The 25,598-nt window shown below is 36.7% G+C and overlaps 1 non-coding gene across 1 annotated transcript; it reads right to left on the minus strand.

Annotated features, from left to right (window-relative positions):
* Nucleotides 1-2,891: 2,891 nt before the first annotated feature.
* Nucleotides 2,892-2,999, minus strand: LOC122030651. The gene has a single exon (XR_006125520.1). It is a non-coding gene; the product is annotated as a small nucleolar RNA R71 (small nucleolar RNA).
* Between the last annotated feature and the right edge of the window lie 22,599 nt (nt 3,000-25,598).

Raw genomic sequence — 25,598 nt, forward strand, 5'->3', positions numbered from 1 at the left:
TCTTGGCAAATGAAGGACATCGGGCAGAAGTGCTAATAGTCTCGAACATTAGACAGGAAGCCTTGACGGTTACGGATTCTAGGCAGAAGTCTAGGTGGGTCGAGGATCAGATGTCTAGTGAGAAGTCTCGAAGGTCAAAATCGGACGTTGAGTAAAAGTCCAAACAGGTCAGGAGAATTGAATGTTTAGCAACAAGTAAACTCTATTGAGAGGAGTAGGTGAGGATGTATTTCTTGTTAAGGAAACATTGGACATCGATCAGACCTAGGATTTCTGTGAAATTTAAAATTCAGGATTGGATATTCCCGAGACTATCTAAATATTTATACTTATATTTCATATTATGTTTGTTGTACTAACTCTGTGATGTAGGAAATTAAAGCTGAATTTAAGGTATTCCAGGCGCCCGGAGATTCGAGAGGCTAGAAAGGATCTAGGTGCCTGGAATGACCTGAATCTAGCCACGCAAGTAGTTGAGTTGACATACTCTAGTGATGTGCATAGATTATATACGTCTTTAGGCATTGTTTGACGCACATATACTTGTATTTTATGCATATAATCTATGTTTATTGCATCCTATTTCATTATAATATTATATTTCCATTTTTTTTAGTTCAGATATCTTCTCTTGTGCATTTTGTGATGACAGGAATGCTTTTGGAGTGGAAATAGAGCGGAAACATGCTAAGAAGAAGCATGTGGAGAATAGAGCAGAGCAGGGTTATGCCTCTGGCATGACCGTGCTTCTTACCCCAAGCGCAACTAGAACTTGGTCGTGCCCCCAGGCATGGCCGTGTGGCAATTCCCGTGGCCGATAACTTCAGGGCGTGTAGATCTACACGACCATGTGGTTTCTCCAAAGCTCAATTAGAGCAGGGTCATGCCTTTTGGCACAACCATGTCTTACATCCAGAGACTAACTTCACTCAGGCCATGTGGATTCGACATAGTTGTGCACCAGTTCCAGCAGCCAACAGGCTTTGGCCCTGCCCAAGTGGCACGACCGTGGCATGACCCATGGCAGGGGTCGTGCCAACCCTATTTAAGGGGATTTTTTCCCCCTTTTTAGGAATCTTGGGGATATTGGGGACTTCATCCCTCTCCTTAGTGAAGGGTTCTCCCCTCTTGGGGAGGCCCTAAAACTCTTCTTCTTTAAGATCCATCCATCTCCGGAGCAAGGGAGCACTTTCAAGGATGCTATCAAAGAAAACCATTTCATTTCTCTATCTCCATGTATCGAGTTATAGTTTACTTATTTCTTCGTCTTTGGATTGTAATCCCTTGTGATACAGTAGATTCTCTAAATTTAGGATGTAGGAAATAGTGATGTTATGATGTTGATGTATGAACTATGTTTATAGACATTTTCCTATGCAATGATATGTTTACTACTTGTTCTATTGTGTTATGCCTTTTATGTATTTGACAAAATGTGTGAATGGTGTAAACATGTAGATATGTGAGATTTTGCCTCTATGTTAATGTTACTACTAGACTGGATAACCGGAGGATTCTTAGTGACAAAGGATACTCATTCAACCAAACATATTATGCCCTTAGTGATAGAGGACATCAATACTTTTTCACTTTCTAGAGTCAAAAGATCATAACATAGGGACTAATCCTTAAGGGGTTGGTCACCATGTAGAGGAGGTGCCATGGATTGTGAAATCATAGGACCCGATGACAAGGGGTATCCCTTACTTTCTACGGTATGTCCTTGAAACAGGGATCAATGCCCTATTAGGGAGTTTAATTAGAGTTTCAGGAGTTTTTCCTAAATTAATGTTAGAAAGTGACTTATGTAATCTTGGAATGTATGACCAAGGGGTCCTAGTGACAAGGGATTCCCTCTTAACCAGACTTTCTAGGTTACCTCTTTACTTAATGACGTTAGAACTTGTGGTAAATTTTTCGATGTAACCATCGTGAGAGTTGTGCTAGACTTTAGTTAGAATCCCTACATGAGTGTAAGCATGAAGTTAGGTATATGAACAATGCATAGGAACATTAACTAGAATAGTAATGAAACTAAAATCCTGGCATCTATCATTCACCATCCACATTCTCTACTCTCCATTCCCTTTCCTTCTTTCAATCTTTCTCGTTAGTTCACAAGCACTAAACTCAACTTTCGACCATCTAGATAACTTACTTTGCGACATCTTTAGTGCTTAATCAATAGTCCATGTGGGTTCGATAATCTTTTATATTACTGACGATGTAGCCGTGTACTTACAGTTTGTAACAAGTTTTTGGTGTCCTTGCCTAGGGCTGTTCACATTAATATTAATTGATTAGTATATGAGTTACTCTAAACATGTTAATAGTTATTTTTACTTGTTTATTTTTATTTCCGGACCATTCTTTTTTGCAATTTAAATTCTGCATTTACTTTTTGTTATTAGTTTAAAGTTTAGTTTTTTCTTTTCTTAATTTATGTATTTTCTTTCCTGTTCTTAATTTTGTATTTTTATTTTTTCTCATAATTTTTTTAGATATCCATGAGCACTAACGTGTCAAGCAGACCTTTGAGAGAATATTTTGAACCTATTTATGCAAGATTTATGTCTCCCATTGTGCAACCTTATATCGAAGTAAAACGTTTTCAACTAAACCCAGAATTAATCACCATGATATAAGGTCATAAATTTGGAGAAAAAATATCAGAAAACCCATACTTCCACCTTGAAGAATTCCTAGAACTTTATAACATAGCAAACTGTGAGGGAGTCTTAGCAAATGTCATTCAGTTGATGACATTTTCTTTCAGTATCAAGGATAGAGCAAAGGCTTGATTTTATTCTCTTCATCCTCAAAGCATTACAAGTTGGAAATAATTGGAGCAATGATTTTTGAATTATTTTTTTCTCTCCAAGCAGAACAGTTTACTTAAGGAATAACATCACACACTTTGCTCAGGTAAATGGAGAATTACTATTTAAAGCATGGGACAGATTCAAGAGTTTGTTAAGACAGTGTCCCTATCATGGTTTGGAAAAATATTTGACTCTTCACATATTCTATGGGGATATTTCTTTCTCAGATAAGTATTTATTAGATTCATTAGCTGGAGGTTCTTTTATGAATAAAAGTGTGGATGAAGTATTCACATTAATTAATCAAATGACATTGAACCTTCATGAATCGTCAGATAAAAGTTGGATGGAATTTTCCCAAGAACTTTAGAAGTGCAAGCCATGAATGCAAAAGAGCATGCTAAACAAAATACAGTTCAACCATCCAAAAGTTTTGCAAATCACAAGTCACAGAATGAGGGGTTTGAACAGTTGGAGGCAAAGATTCATAGCATAATTTCAAAATCATTCAAACATGACCTCCCTCCTACCCAAACAAGGTCTAGTGAATATTGTAATGATATTAAGTTGAGAAGTGGCAAGAATCATGAAGAACTTCTAGAGAAGGACTTATATAGAATTGGGGAGAAGAATAATAACAAAACCACAAAAACTCAGCCCCTTTATTCTAGAAAGTATCTAAACGTCACAAGTACCTTTCCCTCAACGGTGGATCACACCATCACTAGACAAGGAAGTTGGACCTCTGCCATGAGCTCAAAGAAAATATGAAAAAAAGAAGATCAATCCTTTCTAAGACTTCTACTAAGGATTCCTTTTCCACAAAGGCTAGTGGGGGCTAACAAAGATAAAGATTTTGGCAAATTCTATGATATTAATATAGTTGAGTGCAAATTTCTTGATATATATAAAGATAAGGACTCTTTAGATGAGGAGTGTGTTGGAGAAATCCCAATGGTCCATGCGACCATGTGTTTTGGTATTTGGGCAAAGGGTTTAAGTTAGGTTTATACTTGTATTTGATATGTGTTTATGAGTGTGCAGGTATGCAGGATACACATATGACTCAGCTTGATGACTTTGTGTTCGATGAAGGATGGAGCATCCGAGGGACCATGGACAAAACAACAAGGACAAGGGCCGAGGGAAGTGACTTCGAGGCATACGTGAATGATGACATTGGGGATGAGCTATGGGCTTGGATGCATCTGAGGGACGAGAGCCAAAGGAAGTAGGCTTGAAGGTAAGAGCTCAAGGCTACAAAGAAAAGTCAAGTGAGTCATGAGGGCACGAGTGCATGAGAGATTGTACTTAGGAAAAAATCTGAGGGAGGGGCTGTAGCAGTCAATGGGGGCACTGTAACAGTTACTATAGTAGTCGATTGGTGCACTGTAGCAGTCGATTGGTGTACCGTAGCAGTCAAATAGTGCACTGTAGCAGTTGATTGGTAGAGAGCCATTGGGCTAGCACCAATCGATTGGTGCAAGGACCAGTCGTCTGGTAACAGTAAAATAGCAGGGCTATTTTCCTCGAAGATCTATAAGAAGGAGCTAGGGATGGCTAGCCAAGGTGACGAAATTAAACTTGGTTAAAACATAATTAGTAGTCACAAGAGTTCTCAAGTGCTTGTGTAATCCAAGAGGTCTTAGTGAGTTTTGTGGTGAGGTTTCTCCACCCACAAGGAGCGACTTGAGATAGCTGGAGTTTACCGGGGGTTAATCCATCAAAGGATCGGGATCGTCCACCTCAAGGACAGACGTGGAGTAGGAGCCCTAATCTCTGAACCACGTTACATCGACGTGCATTGGTTTTCTTGTTATTTCTCATTGTCTTTATCTTTTGTATTCATATTAGTATTTGTATTTCCACTTACGTGCTAATGAATATGTAGGAAGCGATAATTTGGGGTCAACGTCTATTCAACCCCCCTTATAGTCAGCCACAAGATCCTCTAATAATTGGTATCAGAGCAAGGATGCTCTCCTTCGGACTAACCACCGAGGAAGCAAGGATGACTGGCTTGATTGAACCGTCGAAGTTTGAAGGCGGAGGCTTATGGGACATTACCTATTGGATGATGAAGATGGAGGTCTTCTTCGACATGGATTGGTACACCATGATGATGGTCAAGGAGCCATTCAAAGTCCTGAAGGACAAGAAAGGGAAGAAGCTCCGACCATGATATTGGATGGTGGAGCAAACCGCACGATCGAAGGCAAATTCAAAGGTAATATCTACTTTGACTGATATTTTACCTAATAATGTCATGAGTCGTGTAGGTGAATATGAGAATGCTCACGATTTGTGGAGCAGGTTAAAGAAGGTTCAATGGGAAGAACCTATGCCTACACAAGAAAAAGAAGAGCCCAAGGAGAGGAGGTGGAGCAACCGGAAGTTGAGTCATGCTCAACATCCGAGGAGGAGAAGGAGGATGAGGAAGCATCATCAACATCCTCAAGGGTTGAAGAAGAATTAAAGACGAATGGAGAAGAGGTCTTGGAGGTCAACTTAGTGAGCATCTCCACCGAAGTCAAGTCAAAGGACCACATCATTTGCTTCGGGTGCAATGAGAAGGGACACTACAAGAGTATGTGTCCATTGGATAAGAAAGAGGTAACTCCTAAACTCATTTCAATTCCTTTAGAATCTAATTTGAGTTGTAGGAAAGAAGAAGTCCAAAGGAGGAGAATGTGCATTATATGCTTCACATGTGGGGAGAAGGGACACTACCACACCAAATACCCCAAGAAGAGGGAAATCAAGAAGCTTGCACATTTAAAGAAATGGGAGAAGAAAAAGAGGAGCTCAAGTCAAGGGGGAGCTTCAAGGGTAAGGGAGGTATACCCAAATTTGAATCGTAATTCAAATTCAAATTCTTATGTTCCCATGCATGCTAGGAGAAATGATTTTGATTATCATTGTATGCCCATGCAAAATTTTAGATTTAAATATCATGATAAAAGTAGAGTCAATGTGGATCATAACCCTAGGAGACCAATTCATGATAAATCTAGATATGGTAGATCTAAGGAGAACCAAGGCATTGATCCCAAGAAGGGGAGACACATACCTATAAAGGGCAAGTCTAGGAATGTCCAATGTGGACAAATCAACTCTAGGGTTAGGGACCTAGAAAGGGAAAATCAAGATTTGAAGGTAAAGCTTGATCAATTGGAGAAAACCCTAGCTAGATTCACGGTTGGATCTAGAGGGTTGAGTATAGTGTTGGGTAATTAAAGACCCAACAATGATAGATCGGGTTTGGAATACTGATCTAATGTCTCCAAGGCTAAGGAAAAGTCTTATGTTAGGGTTGCATATTGTTGGATCGAAAAGCGCTAGAGGGGGGGGGGGGGGAATAGCGCTCGCGGCTATTTCATTCGATTCGTAAAACTATCAGAGTGAAACACACAGCGGAAATAAAGCTAAAGCGAACACATAGAAAGACACAGGAAATTTACTTCGTTCAGAACCTGTAGCGACTCCTACTCGAAGGCCCGCGATCCTTGATCGCTTTCCGTGGGCAACAACTATAAGCACGAAATTATTACAAGCTAAATACAATTTAAGACAGTAATAAAAAAATACCAACGACACTTAGGAAATGTCAGATTTGGAACATCGGGTAGTCGGGAAGTAGTCGCAGCACTTCTGGGTTGTTTCGTTGACAGCACGTTGAAGAAAGGTTGCTTGGAATTCGTTGATTGAAGGTGCTGCTCGAAACCCCCTTTTAAACAGTGCTCAAGGCGCCCTAAAGCCCATCCAAGGCGCCTTAAACTAGCCGAGTCACCTGCGTGGATCAAGCCTGAACTGGTCGTGACTTATCCCTTTAAGGCGCCTTCTGTGCTCTCCAAGGTGCCTTCATCCACTAGTCCAAGGCGCCTTGAGCTTCCTTCAAGGCGCCTCCAAGCTTGTTTCGTGGACAGCTCAGCTTTGCATCCGAGGCGCCTCCAAGTTCCATGGAGGCGCCTGGGACACTATTCATCCGAGGCTAAATTGTGCTCCTTTGGTCCTGCAAAAAGTGTTAGTCCCAAACACATACCCTGCAAAACAAAGTTAGCATAAAACAATATAGATATACTAAATCAAAATATCGACAGTCAGCAGACTGTCCGGGTCTGACTTAGGATTTCCGACCGAAAACCCTAGGTCGACCCGACGCCTACTGTTCCCTCTACGGGGAACGCGTCCTCACCTACTCTACTCACAAGATTTACTTGTTGCCAGTGCGATCCTCCAGATCGACTGGACTTTTGCTCGGTGCTCGATGCTTCCGGACTTTCTGTTGGACTTCCGCTTCCCGGCTGGTCCAGTCTTTCACCTGGTTCGTGACACTAGGACTTTCCACCTAGGGTTCCCCCCTAGGACTTTTGCCTGAAGCACTCAACCCACTAAGACTTTCCGCATAGGGTTACCACCCCGTATGACCTAGGGTTACAACCCCCTAGGGTTTTCACCTTGCCTAACCACAGTTAGGGCTTTTGCCTAAGTACACTTAGGACTTTCCTGCAATCTCATTCAGACTTTTAGATCACCACACACCTTAACTTTGAATCCTTTTCCATTATCAAAACTTAGGTTCGATCGTCGGATGCTTCCCGCACCAACACATATGACTATAGCAAGGAGAAGTCAATAAATGGCAAGGGAAAGCCATTTAAAGGTAAGAAGAAGTTAACCAAGGACAAGGTGTCTAAGGTTAAAAAGGTTAGGTTTGTAGGCCAAGTGTCACCGGAGATGCACCGATGTGGCCTAGCAATTGTGGATGAGTCACCTAGGGAGGTGACTAAGATTAAGAGTTCTAGGGGGAGCTCAAAGAGTCAATTTGAGACCCATGTCAAATGGATCTCAAGTGGATTTTACTTGAGAGTCTAGAGGAGCCATGGAATGTGCCAAGTGGTTTGGAGACAAACTTGAGTCTCAAACCTAGTGATTTGACATAATTAGTTTGTGTTTCATGCAAGAAATATGACATTGGGGTCATATAGCATGATAATTAGTTTTGGATGTATAGATGCCATATAAACCAATACTAGGGATGCATTGTGATTTAGTATGGGCAAATACATCAAGAGAAAGCCAAAACTATAACTTTAGGTCAAGATTCAATTGAACCATTTAGATATTTTTAGATTTTGTATCAATCTTGAGATCGGTGATAGATACATTTTGTAATATGTTTTTCCCAAGTAGACATGAGTAAAAAAGACCTCTCCACAAAATTTAGGAATTTTTGGAGGTCTGTGGAATTTCTGGTGCATTTTTGAAGTTGGTCAGAAAAGATTGATTTTGCAGAAATAGGGTACCAGTCGATTGGTAACAGTATTTTTGAGCACAGAATGTCTCTGTAGGCTCATTTTAATGAGGACAGTCGACTGGTGCTTATATCAGTCAACTGGTAACAGTGTTTTTCGACCACAGAATGCTTCTGTAAGGTTGTGTCGAAGGGGGCAGTTGACTGGTACCAACTTGAAAGTGTTTTTCACCGCTGATTTTGATCGTCTCAACTTATTTAAATGTATGGGATCCATGGGAAATAAATACATGAGTTTAGGGTCAGTTTGATGATCAAGTTTTCGATAATTGGGATATTGTTGGAAAGCTTTTTGGATGTTAGGCAAAGGGGGAGAAGTAAGGTTTAGTTGGGAAAACCTTAAGTGCCTTTGCGTAGGGGCAGCTTTGAGATAGGATTCTTAAATATCTATGTGGAAAATTCCTAGCTCAATGGGGAGGTTAGGCGTAGGGGGAGCCTTATGATAGATTCTAATACATGTTTGCATTTGTTTTGGCGGTGTAAGTCCAAGTGTGTAGCCTTGGCAACGTAAGTCCATTTGTTATTAGCATGCTTATTTTCTATTTGTTTTCCCTAACTTAAATGTATTGCCAAACACCAAAAAGGGAGAGATTGTTAGAGCAATCCCAATGGTCCGTGCGACCATGTGTTTTGGTGTTTGAACAAAGGGTTTACATTATGTTTACCCTTGTATTTGATATGTGTATGTGAGTGTGCAAGTTTGCAGGATACACATATGACTCAGCTTGATGGCTTTGGGTCCGGTGAAGTATGGAGCATCCGAGGGACCGTGGACAAAGCAACAAGGAAAGGGCCGAGGGAAGCGACTTCGAGGCATACGCGAAGGATGTCATTGGGGGCGAGTCACGGGCTTGGATGCATTATCCACGGGGGGAGGGGGGGGTACTGTAGTAGTCAACGGGTACTGTAGCATTTAACGACACTGTACTAATTATTGTAGCAGTCGACTTGTGTACTGTAGCAGTCGACTAGTGTACTGTAGCAGTCAACTGGTAGAGAGCCATTGAGAGAGACGTTAGGCTAGCACCAGTCGATTGGTGCAAGGACCAGTCGACTGGTAACAGTAAAATAGCAGGGCTATTTGCTTCCAAGGTCTATAAGAAGGAGCTTGGGATAGCCGACCAACATGACAAAATTAGACTTAGTTAAAGTCTAATTAGTAGTCACAAGAGTTCTCAAGTTCTTGTGTAATCCAAGAGTTCTTGGTGAGTTTTATGGTGAGGTTTTTCCTCCCACAAGGTGCAACTTGAGATAGTAGAAGTTTGCCGACGGCTAATCCACCGAAGGATCGGGATCGTCCAGCTCAAGGACAGCCGTGGAGTAGGAGCCCTAATCTCCGAACCACGTAACATCGATATGCATTGGTTGGCTTGTTCTTTCTCATTGTCTTTAGCTTTTGTATTCATATTAGTATTTGTATTTCTGCTTGCACGCTAACAAATACGTAGGAAGCAATAATTTGGGGTCGACGTCTATTCAACCCTCCCTTCTAGCCAGCCATCGATCCTCCAACAAAGTGTAATGATAATGCAGTATTCAACAAGTTTTTAGATCTACCTCCTTATAGGGCATTATAGCAAAATTAAATTTTCAAATGATAAATGTGATGAGGTAGATCATCTTAAGATTGCAAGTGAAGTTATTGATCCTCTTATAGTTGATTCTCCTGTTGATATTGATGTTGGAATATTCTTCACAGTATGTGATGATGTTAATGTTATAGAAAGAAGTATAGGGAGCTATGTTGTGGAAATAAAATCTCAAGAATCAACTCGTTTATTTACACAACCCTTTGAGACTATGAGAGTTGCAAGAATTGAGCAAGTTGTGAATCAATGTGCAGGGACTTATGCAGAGATAACAAAGTTTCAAGAATCACCACCTTTAGTTACCTTATTAACTGAACTAGAGCTAGAACCATCTATTGATCTAGAAGAAGTCACATTCACATGTTTAGAACTTTCAGGTACCTCTCAGTAATACAAGATTCATAATTCTAGTGATCTTTTATAAAACTTCATAGAGGTACCTATGATTGATTTTATTGGATGTGATTCAATTTTTAATACATGTTTCATCAACTCTAATATGGGTCTAGTTCTATCTAATATAGCTTGTTTGTGGGAGATACATTTTTCTTTTGGATGTGCATATTTTACTTGGGTTAAAAATTAGAAGCTCAGTTTGAACCATCTTCGACCACCTAAAAGAACTTTTAAGAAGATGAAGATGGGGAGAGAGATAATTCCCTTTATAGCTCATATGTTGAAAGTTCTCTTCATAATAAGAGCTCTTGGTAGGAACGTGTTGAAATATCTTACTCCTCCAAGATTGATATTTAGATATATCACATGAGGTGGTCGAGCTAATTACCTTAAACAAATACTTCTTGAGAGGCAACCCAAGTTCAATCTTGTTTTCATTTTTGTTTTAGTTTTTTTATTTATTCATAATAAACTCAAATCCTCTACTTAATTTTTCTTGTCTATCTTCTTTTATAGGATTCAAAGATTTGGAGGAGTGCGACTACTAGATGGAGAAGTTAATGATGAGGCATTTAGCACACATCATTTGCTAACTTCTCTTACTTTAAGTCTCCTCCGCATTATTTCTAGTTTTCAATGGGACAATGAAAAATTTAAGTCTGAGGGGATGCATTAGATGCATTGGGTTTAGTTTAGTTGTTATATTTATCTTTTTTCCATAATAAATATTTTTTTCTCTAGTTGCATCATTCATCACATCATGACTATTTATTCCTTAATGCAAAATAGCATGCTTGTTTTAGATTTCATGTGGTTTATTGGATACTTATGATGCTAGTATGTTTAGTGGTCTATTTTTTTTTTCTATCTATGATAGCATGAAGTGAGCAATATTTTTACTATAAGAGTTTAAGTATTTGTCTTATTTTAGGACCTCTATACACTTTACCTAGTTTTGATGGTAGAAAATTCTAAAAATATTCATGATTCATAGAACTTGATTAGTACTAGTGTTTTCGTGGTGATTTCCATAATTACATTATGGTTACTGATGAGGCTCGAATCATGTAAGATCATTTGGAAAAATCAAAATATTCTAACATTTACACTTATGTGCATTTGTGTTCAAGTGTTGCACCTTGCAGTCACTTAAAAAAATAAAAAAAATGAATGAATAAGGGATATAAAAAATAGTTACCATGAGTGGAGACTAGCGAGTTACCTCTTTGAGATCGAGTTAGGTTACTAGGGAAATAACTAATATATTTTTCTTGATATTGAGCACGCCTTTGAGACCTTGGGTAAATTGAGAAGGATGAACCAAGTGTGTTGCAAGTAAGTGTCTATCGCTGTGAGCATAAGGAATACGGTTCTATAATGACTTGACTAGGCTTAGGGATTGAAACTTGATAAACATAGGCCACTATCACACTGAGCACAGAGGATTATTACTTAGGTCATACTCAAACTATTTTTTATCTTGCTCATCAATGAAATCATTTGACAGGGTTAGATAGATTTGCTAGGGATTATGATGTACTATTTAACCACATGAGTTTAGATGCAGTGTTTGCTTAAGGACAAGCAAAGGTTTAAGTCTGGAGATGATGTGCATAGATTATATACATCTTTAGGCATTGTTTAACATATATCTACTTGTATTTCATGCATATAATCTATGTTTATTGCACCATATTTCATTATAATATTATATTTCCACTCCTTTTAGTTTGGAGATATACTCTTGTGCATTTTTTGATGATAGTAATGCTTTTGGAGTGGAAATGGGGTGGAAATGCACTAAGAAGAAGCCTGTGGAGAAGAGAAAAGAGCAGGGTCATGCCAAGAGAGGCATGACCCTGCCTCTTACCCCGAGCGTAACCAGAACATGGTCATACCTCCAGGCACGACCATGTGGCAGTTCCAGTGGTTGACAGCTTTAGGCTATGTAGATCTACACGGTCGTGTGATTTCTCTAGAGCTCAATTGGAGCCGGGCCATGTACCAAAAGACATGGTTGTGTCTTACATCCAGAGACTAACTACACTCAGGCTGTGTGGATTCCACACGATCGTGCACCAATTCCAGCATCAAATAGGCTTTAGCAGTGCCCAAGGGGCACAGTCTTGGCACAACCCATGGCAGGGGCCGTGCTAGCCCTATTTAATGGGGGGTTTCCTCCCCTTTTCAGGAATCTTAGGGATTAGGGACTTCACCCCTCTCCTTGCAGAAAGGTTCTCCCTTAGGGAAAGTCCTAAAACTCTTCTTCTTCAAAATCCATCCATCTCCGAAGCAATTATCATCATTGAAGTCTTCTGTGTTATCCTGTTGAAGGAGCCTTCCAAGCTCCCAAAGGCACCTTCCATGAATAGTACTCAAGGTACCTTTCGTCGTCTGGAAGGCGCCTTAGGCACTGTTCACTCGAGGTACTTTGTGCTCCTTTTTCCCTACAAAATGTGTTAGTCCAACACAAGACTATCTAACCTACAAAATAAAGTTAGCACAATAAACATAGTATTAAATAACAATTAGATTCTATCTCCCCGAGACCAGGATTTAGTCAGGATCTTAATTTAGGTTTTCGAAATAGAACTAAATTGGACCGATGTCTATTGTTCCCTTTGACGGGACACGTCCTTACTGAGTCACTCTCCTTTAGTGACTTACCTTCACTTACCAAGTGTCGAGTTATCTCCACGACGTCCAATTTGACCCACTAGGTCTTCTTTCCGGAATCACATATCCGGATTTCGCCAATCCGGAATTGAACATCCTGATCTCCTGTCAAAATCATACATCCGGACTTTAATCTATCGGGAATCAAACAACCCAATCTCCTGCTAGAATCCCACATTCGGACTTCACCAATCATGAATCACACATCCCGATTAGACTTCTTGTCTGGTGTCTGGTCCTCCTGACCCCTCAAGTTAGTCAACCCTATACACTCAATAACAAGGTTAGATCAACAACATATCTAACTTTAAGTCACTTATCATTCATTAAAACTCAGGTTTGATCATTGATGTCAATGATACTAACAATTTTCCCCTTTTTGATGCAATAATAACCTGGGTTAAAGTAATAAAAAAATATACAAAATATATATATAAAAAAATGATTTCAAGAGAAATCTAAAATAAAACAGTTAAGTTTTATTCTCTTGATTATTTTTAAGGTTAAGATTTTTAGATTTCCTTTGCTTTTCTTACTTAAACCCTAACTCTCTCCCTTTGATATTCATCAAAAAATAAGCTGGTAAGTGGTACCAAATTATGAAATTGTAAAGACACAAGTAAGCATACAAGTAATAAATTTTTCAAAGTAAGCAAAAAAACTTACAGGTTTATTGAAAGGAGGTGTTAAAAAAAAATTTCTAAAGTGTTTGAAAGGAATTTTCAAAATTGACACAAGGTTTTCAAAAATTTAAAACTTGAAAAAAAAATCATTTTGTAAAGCTAAATTTTACAAATGATTTTTTAAGATAGATTTCAAAACACTTTTCAAAAATAATTCATTGCAAAGTAATTTTTAGAGTTTCAATTGTTTAAGATAAATTTTGAAAAGTTAAAAAAAATTTAAAGTATTTTCAAAGAAATTTGTCCAAATAAAATAGTGTTGAAAATATTTTTAAAATAGTTATCAAACAAAATTTGAAAGGTTTGTCAAAGATATTTTTCAAAGTGAAAAGATAACTTTTACAAGAATTTTATAAAACTTTTTAAAATATTTTTGAAAACACCTTTCAAAGTAAAGTATTTTAAACATGTTTTTTCAATGCAAATTTCAAAACACTTTCATCTTATTTTTCAAAATAGTCATTTGAAAAATATAAGAGTATTTTCAAAATAAATTTTGAAAGTCAGTTTTGAAAGCATTTTTTTTTAAAAAAAAGTTTTGGAAATATTTTAGAATATTTTGAAAATAATTTTTAAATCCTTTGTAGTGCAAGTTTCAGTAAGATTTTAAAAGAATTTTTAAACCAATACTTTACAATAAAATAAATAAAACTCTTTTTCAAAGTAGTTTTCAAATAACCTCCCCCTGGACTTGATATTATTTTTTAAAAAATAATATTTATATAAAAATTATCCTTAAATGTCTAACCATTAATTACTAACTATCAAAAAGTAGTAGTATTTACTTGGTTATTCAAATTAAGTACTAATGTCTAGTTAGAAATTTACTGAAAAAAGACTGCTTAACTTGATTAAGGTACTATTTATATTTTTCGTCTAGACTTATATTGATGCACTGAATACACAATCAAGATAGACCTACTATGTTTGTGAGATGCTCTTTACCTAGGTCTATAAGATCATGCTATATATGGGTTTAACCTAGTCTAAGGCCAAAATAAGTTTTGAAAAACTAGGGAAATGGGAATGTTATGCCCCGGGAAAGTCCCTGCCAGAAAAAATTTCGACAACATCTCCCCTATACGGGTGACAATATGAAACTTATCTACATAGCTCTCAGGGCTCATAATCATCAGCCAACACCGCTGGAATATATATCATACAAAAAGGAAATAATCCATGCAATTATAATATATCAGCCTCCGACTGTCATCACAATACGAAAAGAAATCGAAAACAACATCCAAACTTACCTCTTCTGCCGTCTGGCAGGTGCGTAGCAAAATATACCAAATAGAAACCCACCAAGCAAGCAAAAGACCAACCATTACAATGCCTTAAGAAAAACCATACAAATCCAGGGTGCAAAACTAAATACAAGTCCGAAACACAGCTCTAAGAAAATAAACAGAATACCAAAAGACCAATACGTAAACTCTTATGACAAGGGGACTAGCAACTAGAACCTCCTGACAGCTTCAACCTGAAATAGGAATAAATTAACGGTGTGAGTTCAATAACTCAGCGGATACTGGATAGACATGCATAATAAGATATAACTAACAGTAATAGTCATGAGGTACAGTTTCCTGAACAAAAGTAAGAAATGCAGACTGAAAAGGCTGAAGAAACTGTACTCACTAGAACCTCCTATCCGAAAATAAGGGTCATCAGACCAGATACAAAATGTCACCTGTATGCATGTCAATCATATGCAACCACCAAAATGCAACATATATAATGAAGCAAGCATAAACAATAAATGCAATCCATGCATATGATGCAAAAATGACATGACCACCCCTGACGTCAGTCAGCCATCTCACATGCGATGGTGAGATCGAATAGGTAGGGCTATGACAACTGTGCACTCTGCCATCACTGCTCCTGAGTGACCGAGTGGACAGGATGCTGTTGGAGTACACCTATCCTCCTACCCCAAATATAGTAGAGAGCCTAAGCTCTCTCTTTGTATCATGGTCAAGGGGAGGGATCCCTTCCCGCTACATGTTGCAGTCATCGCTATCCATGAGCGGACCAGCGGAGCCCTGACAGAGCAAATTGTACATACCCTGCCTGATGTACCACTAACCTATGAGTGGTTATGTATGCAGATCATGTAACTAGCAATGTGCTCGATAATAATGGAGCCAATACTTACTCAGCATGAAATTATGCAAGATGGTGCATGACACTACAACATGTAATTCCTGACCCCTCCATAATATATACCAAAAGGTAAAGAAATCCAACAAGGATCTAAGTATCATGAAACTAGGTACACATGTCAGGTATGTCTAGTAACTAGTCCTGTATACAGTAAGGCAATGTATGTCACTACTTATATGATCATAAGTACACATGGCAAGAACAAAAGGATATAAGTCTAAATGCATAACAGATAATAACAAACAACGGCATGCTATAGGTATCAAGTAGTGACATACCAATGATAGCTAAAAACACAATCATTACTACTAGCTATAAATTACTACGTATATCATAATGACAATATCAAAAAAGATAAGTCAAAGGTACCCACCTCAAAAGAAGATCATATCGGAACAAATCCCACGTTGAGACGCTTACCTCGAATCAAAGTCCTGCAAATCACATAATGTATTTAGCTAATTACATACAAAGTAAATAGCTAAATAAACTCCCCACCTAATTAGAGCAACTCTCGTCGAACATGATTACGGATTAATCCATCAAAGTGGTTAGATTAAATTAAATCATCAATTAACTATAGTCATACCATAAACTTTCTAGATTGAGGTTACCAATCATGAACTTTCCCCCAAAGTAGTAATTGAATGGGTTCAAGTTAACTTTTGGAAATCCCTTTGCAAGGAAACTATCCTCTCGACATCCTAATAACAGCCAACCCAATTAACATATCACAACCGCATTCTAACTCCTAATCAATGCTAACACAGGACAACAAAGCTTAGGTTAAAGTATTAATTACTTCGGCTTCTCTTCCTACAACTGGTTGCTGATCTACCAATGACTGATATGGCTCACGACACTAATAAGGAGACCATGATTGGCTTGGCTGGGCACAGCTGATGAGGATGGTGGCAACTAGTGAGCTAAGCTACCGATAGAAGCAAACGGCAGTAATGACCGCGAGCTACTGTGGTGGCTGGAACAGAGAAACGACGATGGTAGATTTAGGTTTAGTGCATACCTTAAATTTGGCCATTGGAAACCCTAAACCAGTGATGGAAAGGAGGGTTCACGCGACTTGGATCAAGAGGGAAAGGGAATTTCGTAGGTGAACTCGAGCCCAAGCCGAATCTCCACTGCTCGGTGGCGATCCACTGGAGGAAAAGGTAGGCCGGCGGTGAAGACCAAACTAGAGCAGAGTAGATGACGCTAGGGCATGGAAGAGGGAGGCGGTGGTGGCTTCGGCTTCCGGTGAGTGCTTGGCGTTGGCGATGAGAAGAGGAGGCGACGCTGCGGCTTCAAGGTTGCAAGGGCGTTGTTGGCTGAGGAGAAGAGGAAGGAGACGACGCAAGGGAGAGGGCTTGTGGCCGGATCCACGTCGGTCACAAAGAGGAGAAGGCTTCACGAGAGGGGAGAAGGAGAGGAAATCGACGCGAGGATGGCTAGGGCACGGGATCGGGAGAAGAGAGGATCGATCGGGCGGAGGGGTGTGCGGCGGTGAGAGGAGAGAAAAATAATACTTATATAAATATATATACTTAGGTTTTTCTTAATCAACCCTTAAGTACATTTCTCAATCAACTCCCACCTTTGGGTATTCCAAATAGATTTTTTCCCAAGCCTATAAATGCATCTCCTTAACATACGTCATACAGACTCCGATTAAATCCTAGAAAATTTTTAAAAATTTCTAAAAATTTCGTTAAGGTTATTCCTCAAATAAACTTATTATTTTATTATTATTTGGGTGTCATATTTTATAGGAAATTTTTAGAAAACATAGGTAATGAATTTTCCTAGAATTTGCAGATCACTTGAAAATTTATATGATAATAAGACTCCAAGTATATCATACACATTTCTAATTTTCATCTTAAGTTGCTAAATTCAAGTTCTGATAATGGTTTAGTATATATGTCAGCTAAATTTGATTTTGATTGAATGTAGTTAAGTTTAATGTTTCCATTGGCTACATGATCTCTTATAAAATGGTGTTTAACTTTTATATGTTTGGTTCTGGAATGATGCACTGAATTTTTGATTAAATTCATTGAACTTATGTTATCAATAAATATTTTTTTATTTTTATATTCTAAGTTAAAGTATTATAATGTGTGCATCATCTATAATAATTGGGATATACACTCACCCATAGCTATATATTCTGCCTCAATTGTAGAAAAAGTAACAAAATATTTTTTCTACTAAACTAGCTAAGACGTGATGTTTTAAGTAATTGACATTCACCACTTGTACTTTTTCTATCTAACTTACAACCAGCAAAGTCTGAGTTAGAATATCCTAAAAGTTCAAAATTAGTTGTTCTAGGGTACCACATTCTTATATTTTGTGTACCTTTTAGATACCTAAAAATTCTTTAAATATTTTTCAAATGGGATTCCTTAGCACAGATTTGATATCTAACACATAGACTAACTATAAATACTATATTAGGTCGGCTTGCAATTAGGTATAATAGACTACCTATGACACTTCTATAATACATAAGGTCTATAGATGTTCTATTTAGATCACTATCTATATTTTCATTTATTGCCATGGGTATTTTTATTTCTTTAGAATTATCCATTCTAAATTTTCTAAGTAGTTCCTTTATATATTTTTTTCTTAATAGACATAATTACCTTAATTAGTTTGTTTAATTTGTAATCCTAAGAAGAAAGTAAACTTACCTACTAGATTCATTTCAAATTCTTGTTCCATTAGGCTTATAAATTCTTCTAGAAATTATGAATTTGTAGATCTAAAAATTATGTCATCGACATAAACTCGGGTGATAAAAATATCAAATTTAAGGGGTTTTACAAATAGGGTTGGGTTAATTCAACCTTGTTTGAATTTTTTTGAAATTAGATGGGTGGATAATCATTCATACCAAGTCCTAGATGCTTGTTTTTAGATCATATAAGGCCTTTTAAAATTTGCATACATAATCAGGATATTATAGATTTTCAAATCTAGGTGGTTATCCAACATATACTTCTTCTTTTATTAATTCATTCAAGAAGGCTGACTTAACGTCCATTTGGTAGAGTTTGAACCCTTTATAAGCTACATAACTTAGTAGCATTCTAGTAGACTCAAGTCTAGCCACTGGAGTATAGGTTTTATCATAGTCAAGTCCTATTTGACTAAACCCTTTGACTACCAATCTGGTTTTATTTCTAACAATTTCCCTCTTTTCATTTAACTTATTCCTAAACACCCATTTAGTTTCAATGAATTTTTTATTTTCGGGTAAAGGAACTAAGTCCTAGACTTTGTTTCTTTCAAATTGGGCCAGTTCTTCTTGCATGACAATAATTCAATTTGGGTCAAGCAGGGATTCTTCTACTATTTTGGGCTCAACCTTGGAACTTAAAGATATTTAACTTGGATTTCCAAATGATGATCTAGTTTGAACTCTTAGTTCTGGATCACCTATTATTTGTTCAATTTGGTGGTCTGTGTTAACTCTTATTATTTTAGATTTAGTTTGTGTTTATTCATTTTCTTATAGTTGATTTTGTTCATTTTCATATTTGTCTATTTGATTTAGGTTTTTTACTTGATCCCCCTAGATCAGTGCTAGCTCTAACAAACTCAATTAATTGAGGTTGAGTTTGATTTGAGTTAGTTTCCTTAGAGTTAGATTCATCAAATGTTATATTTATTGTTTCTTCAATTATTAGGGTATTTTTATTATAAACTCTATACCCTCTACTATTTTCAACTTTAGAGGTAAATTTTTATAAACATTCTCTTGTATTTAATAGGTAGACTGAACACCTAAATACTTTAAAATATTTGATATTAGGTAATTTATTATAATAAATTTCAAATGGAGATTTTATTATGTTTCTTATTTATTGTGGTTCTATTTTATACATAGTACGCTGTACTAACAGCTTCCGCCCAGAAATATTTTGGTAGTTGATATTCATTAAGTATTGTTCTAGTGGCTTCTTGGAGGGTTCTATTTTTTTTAACTATTCTATTTTGTTAAGGTGTATTGGGACACGAAAATTCTTGATGGTACCCATTTTCTAAGCAGAATTTAGTGGACCTATGGTTTTTAAATTTCCCACCATTATCACTCCAAATTCTTTTGTTTTTTAAAGTCTTTTTCATTTTCAATTTATTTACAAAAATTACTAAATATTTCAAATATTTCATCTTTATTTTTCTTTAAATTTTTCCCACGTGAATCTTGAGTAATCATCAATTATTACTAGATAATATAAACTTTCATTAATAGATTTAATCCCATGTGAGTCAAATAAATCTAAGTGTAATAATTCAAGTGTTAAATTGGTTTGAGTTTGATTTGTTGGTTTGTGGATTGATTTGATTTGTTTTCCTTGTTGACAAGTATTATAATTTGTTGAGTCTAAGTTAGATAGTTTTGGTAGTCCTCTAACTAAGTCATTTAGTTTGGTGAGGTTTCTAAAGTGAGTGTGGGATAGTCTCCTATGTCATAGCCAGGTTTCTTCCTTTTGTGTCAGGTGATACTTAAGTGAGGAGCTAGCTAGATTAATTGTGTAAATATTATTATTCCTAAATCCTTTTAATTTTATTGTAGGGTATTTCATATATTTAATTAAATATTTAGTGGATATAAACCTAATCTTATACTCTGAATGAGACAATTGACTAACACTGAGTAAGTTGAATTTGAAATTTTTTAATAAATAGTACTTTATGAATAATGAAATTAGATTCTAGTTTAATGTTACCTATTCTAATTACCTTAAATTTTCATTGTTTCTAAAGACAACTGTTTCTAGTCTTTTGAAAGTCAATTCTATGAATATCATTTAATCCCCGATTATGTGTAGGGAGCAACCACTGTCCAATATCCATTTAGATTCCTACAAAGAGTAGGAGTAAAAAAGTTTAGCTTAAATGTTAACTTATTTTAATTTTAATTTAATTTAAATTTAATTTAATTTAATTTAGTTTCAATTTTAATATTAATATTAATATTAATTTAAATTTAATTTAATTTAATTTAGTTTTAATTTAATTTAGTTTTAATCAATCCTTATTCATCTCATCCGATCTATATTTTCAATCAGGGAATCCTATAATTTTGTGAGATGAGTTAAATTTAAATTTCAGGGTTTAGTTTAACTTACATTAGATTCAAGTTTAGCATTGGATTCAACAAATAAATATTTTTTGGATAAATGTCTAAGCTGTGGTAAGTCACCTAAGCATCATTAGAGTAACTATACCTTTAAAATTTTTTAAATAGTCTTATCCACTGAAATTAGTACAAAACTTTGGTCTAACCAACTGCATTAGTAAGGGGTAGCTTCAGTTAGTTCCACTAAGCCAAATGCATCAAGTCGAAGACATATCTTCCTAGACATGCATAGATAAAGCTTTCCTAACCTACTATCATCCAAAACTTCTCATGTATTATTTGTTAAGTTAAATTTTTATCCCTAATTAAACTAGTCCTAATTACCAGCTAGGTAAATTATTGTCTTGGAGGTGCCTACTAATTTGGAGCTTCCTCCTGAATTATTAAACTTGAGTTTAAGTTTTAGGTTTGTGTCAATTTGCTTTATAGTTATAATAAACTTGATTATAGTTTAAGTTTGGATTAATTGCGTATTTATTTAATTTAGATTTAGTTTTTGATTTATTTAATTTAATTTTATTTTTTTAGGTTTGAATTTAGCTTAGAAGGTTTAATTTTTGAGATTAATGTTGAGTTATTTAGATTTAACTTAGAAGGTTTAAGGTAGTATCGCTACAAGAAAAACTCTCATAGACATCGGTGGAACAACAACGGTTTTAAGCAAAAATCGATGTCTTTGAGTATTTTACACCAGTTTTTCCAAAAACCGGTGTCTATGAGCGCAGATTTTCACTCATAGACATCAGGTTTTTAGGCGATGTTTATGAGCGCATTTTTTTCGTTAATAGACACCGATTTTAACAGCGGTTTTTAAAACCCGGTGTCCATGAACCAAAATTTTGGCAGACTTTCTTAGCACGCTTTCTTTTGGGCTTCTCCTTGCCCACCATAAATCGAAACCCTAATCCTCATGCGCCGATCCTGCTCCTCAGGCGCTTTCTTTTGCCTCCCGCTCCTCAGGCGCTGATCCCAGCTCCCCCCGCCAACTGCACTCCTCCCAGCCCCCGGTGTCGTCCCGTAAATCGAGTCCCTCCCGCTCTTTCGCGATGTGCCCGTACTCAAGCGCCAGGCGCTCTTTCTCCGTAAACTCCGGATTTGCTCTATGCTCTTCGACTTCTCCGACACGCTCAAGTCGGCCCGCGAGAAGGAGGTGAAGCGGCAGACGCTGTCGGAGCTTGTCGACTTGGTGCAATCTGGCTCCGGCCGGCTCAACGAGCAGGTACAGGAAGAGCTCGTCCATACTATGGACGTCAATATCTTCCGCAGTCTCCCTCTGACTTCCCATGAAAACATCGACGTCGAGCCCACCGATCCGGAGGAGGAGGACCCCTACAGGTGGGTGCACCGAGACGAGTGCTTAATTTTTTTTTTTCATTTTGTTTGCTGGGCGTATGATTTGAAGGCGAAAGAGAGCGTCCTCCCTCACACGCTGCTGTTGCCTTCTCTTCCCGTAGTGCGCTGCTGCTGCTATTTTTGAGCTTTTTGTCTGCCTGGCTGCATTATTTTCACTCCCTGCATCGTCGGATTTTGAGCTTCTTGAACTTGGCTTCGGATTCAACCTCAGATTCTGGGTTGCTTTGCTTCAGGATTAAAGTTTTAGATCCCATACCTTGTGAAGAAGGGTCAAAAGTCCCTTTCTTTTTTTCTTTGTCCTTCTCTCTTTCCTTCTGATTTGGGTATCCGACTGTGTCTTCGATCTGTTGTATGTGCAAAGCTCGTGAGTAATGTAGCACATTAGGAATATTAGATCACATCTGCTTGTTCTAGCCCATGCATAGCTTTGTCTTCTTTCTTCTTTCTCCTTGCGAGTTAGTATTTCTTGACCCTCTTTCTTCCCTAGACCTCTTCAATAGACCTCTTTCTTCCCACGAGGTTCAGATTGCCGCAGGTCCTTGGGAGTGTTTGGCAAGCTAACTTACAGTCACTGCATGAAGGAGTGCTGCAACGATGAGAGATGATGATCCAAAGAAAAGCAAGGTTTTTTTTTGCAAGATAAAAAAATAATATATTTCTCTTCTTTAGTTCTATTTTCTTCATCTCTAAGATGGTTGATTTGGGCATGCTTTGTTCCCTCACTTTCTTGGGAGCAGCTGTCTTGGTCCAAGGCCTTTGATAAAAAATGGTTCAACATCAAGAGCAAAGGTCAGGATAACCATGTCGATGAGATTGCTAGCAAAGGTGTGCCTGATCTCTTCTTCTTATTCAGTTCCAGTTTATTTTAATTTTAATACAGTTAGAATATTTTTTTCTAGATTAATTGTTTTTGTTGGTCATCATATTCTATTGTTGTTATGTGTTTGGTGCTTTATGATTTGTTTGTTTATGATTGTGAACTTGTTTTAATTGATTAAGGGTACAATTGTTATATATACGTATTGATATTAGTAATTCTTAATTTAATATTCTCCTCTATTGTAATATTATTTTAATGGTGATTGTCTGAGCCTTTGGCTAGGTGTTGGGTTGTGGGTCAACCGCCTGCTATCTGGAACCATCTTTTAGTACCTTATGTTTCGACATATTGTTTCTATCAGGCATAATGTTAGTACTAAATAAATATTTATGTTATGCTTGTTTATACAAGACGTGCATGCGAGTTCAACTTTCTTTATGCTTTAAGCTTGATAGCCTATCAGACAAACTTTTTCTATTATAATGTTACTTATAAGCAATTCATGTTTACAAAGGTTTCATGATGAAGATTACTTAAATGATTATTTGTATTATATGCAGTACTGGATAAACTTGATTATTCTATTGTAATGCAATATCTGATTCTGGACAGAATCATGAGGTGGATAGAGGAGGAAGAAACACTACAATATCTGATTCTGGACATGGGCGGTAAGCCTTCTTTCTTGTTGAAAATAATTATTATCAGGTTCAGATGATATCAAATTAAGGAAAATAGTAAAATAAAAATAACCAGTTTTTGCACTTTTGAGCACAGGAGTGACTTCCATTGACAGTGATGGGATTGGCATGCTAGTAGAACTCCACAAACATGTAGAAAGAAGAGGCATCAAGGTATAGTAAGGAATCAAATTAAAGAATATAGAATCATGTTGTTTGTTCCCTTTCCTACTTGTGGAAGCTTTTAGTATATATACATGCACTTTGACACGAATTAGGTTTAAGAATGAAGGAAGAATCTTTCATTTTGTTCTTTTGAAAATTTATTATATTAATATAAGTAGAATCTTTTTGAAGATAGTGTGAATAAATTATTTTATATATTCCAAGAAAAATCATAATAATTTGCTATACACCATGCATCACTATATTTAGCTTCTTTCGAATAAGTTGCCTTATAACAGATTATTTCAAATGTGCAGATCAAAGAAGCTGAGCAAACAAGTAAAAATTACCAGCAAAAGGTTATTTATCTCATTTTCAATCTCTATTTGAGTAGAATTTATAGCATCTTTAATTTCCCTTATGTAAGCAACAAACTGCTTTATATTCATATTGAATATTTTATTCTATTCAGTAAGAGAACTGAAGAATCAATTAAATGGTGAGAGGACAACCAAGAAGGATGTTGCAAAGTTCCCAAAGCCTCTAGTGGCTCCTTTAAGATGGAGGCCTCCTTTACAAAGAATCACCAATCAGTTGTCACCCTCAGGACATCAAATAAGCAAAGGTACCCATCCAGTAATAGATAAAGAGAATTGTCTATTAACAAATAAAACTACTGGGGAAGATTTAGTTAAATCTCTGCACAGAGCAAGAAGGATAACATTGGCACCAGTAAGAAGAATATTTGTGTACTATCTATTACCTTTTGATATTGTAAGAAGAATAGTTATGTGTAATTTGTGGATACTGACTTGATGTGCACAATATCTATTATCTTTTTATGTTGTAAGAAGAATATTTATGTGTTGGTTATATGGATATTGACTTGGTGTGTTTAGATACATCGGTGCATTTTTATTTGTGATTTTCCTAATGAATTAATAATATTAACTTAATTTTATGATTTGCTTGGTGATAATATTGGTTTTTCACTATTTCGAAAATTGAATTTGTGTCGTTAAACAATACTGATATTACATCGATTTTCCACCGCTGCAAAACCGGTGTCATTAACTAATATTACATCGGTCGTATACTGCTTCCAAAACTGGTGTTATTAACATATAATATTACATTGGTTTTACACCCGATGTCGTTAAGTGATACTACATCGGTTATAACCCGATGTCTAAAATGGCAGACCTTTTACATCGCCTTCATAGACATTGGTCAAAAATGTAATAGACAGCGGTGGAAAACCGATGTCTATGAGGGTTTTTCTTGTAGTGTATATTTTATTTTTAGGTACATAGTATTGATTGAGTCCTACTTACTTGGTTAGACAAGCTTACGGAACCCAAGCTTTAGTTAATTTTTTATTTTGAGTTAGGGTTAGAAATGATTTAAAGGTAGATTAGACTTGTATCCAAGTCCAGATTTGTTGTACATAGCTCTTTGGGATCCAAGTATCATGTTTAGATACTTAGATCATGAGATAAACTTTTCCAACTATTCTTTTATTTCTTTAACTTAACTTTTCATGACAGAATTTTCTTTCTCAAGGTTTGTAGCTTGAGTTGAATTTCTATCTTGAATTTGGTCAGTTAAGGAGGTCAAGGTCAGTTGTTCCTTAGGAATGTTATTTTCCTTAAGGAGGAGTTTAGTGTGTTCCTCAGTTTTTGTTAGTTTTTTATTTAAGCAGGATATTGCTTTAAAATAATTTGTAGTATAATTAAAATTTGACCCAGTTGGTTCATCTGAATCGGATGTAAATTCGTT

This window comes from Zingiber officinale, chromosome 10B (assembly GCF_018446385.1).
Source record: "Zingiber officinale cultivar Zhangliang chromosome 10B, Zo_v1.1, whole genome shotgun sequence".
Lineage (NCBI taxonomy): Eukaryota > Viridiplantae > Streptophyta > Magnoliopsida > Zingiberales > Zingiberaceae > Zingiber > Zingiber officinale.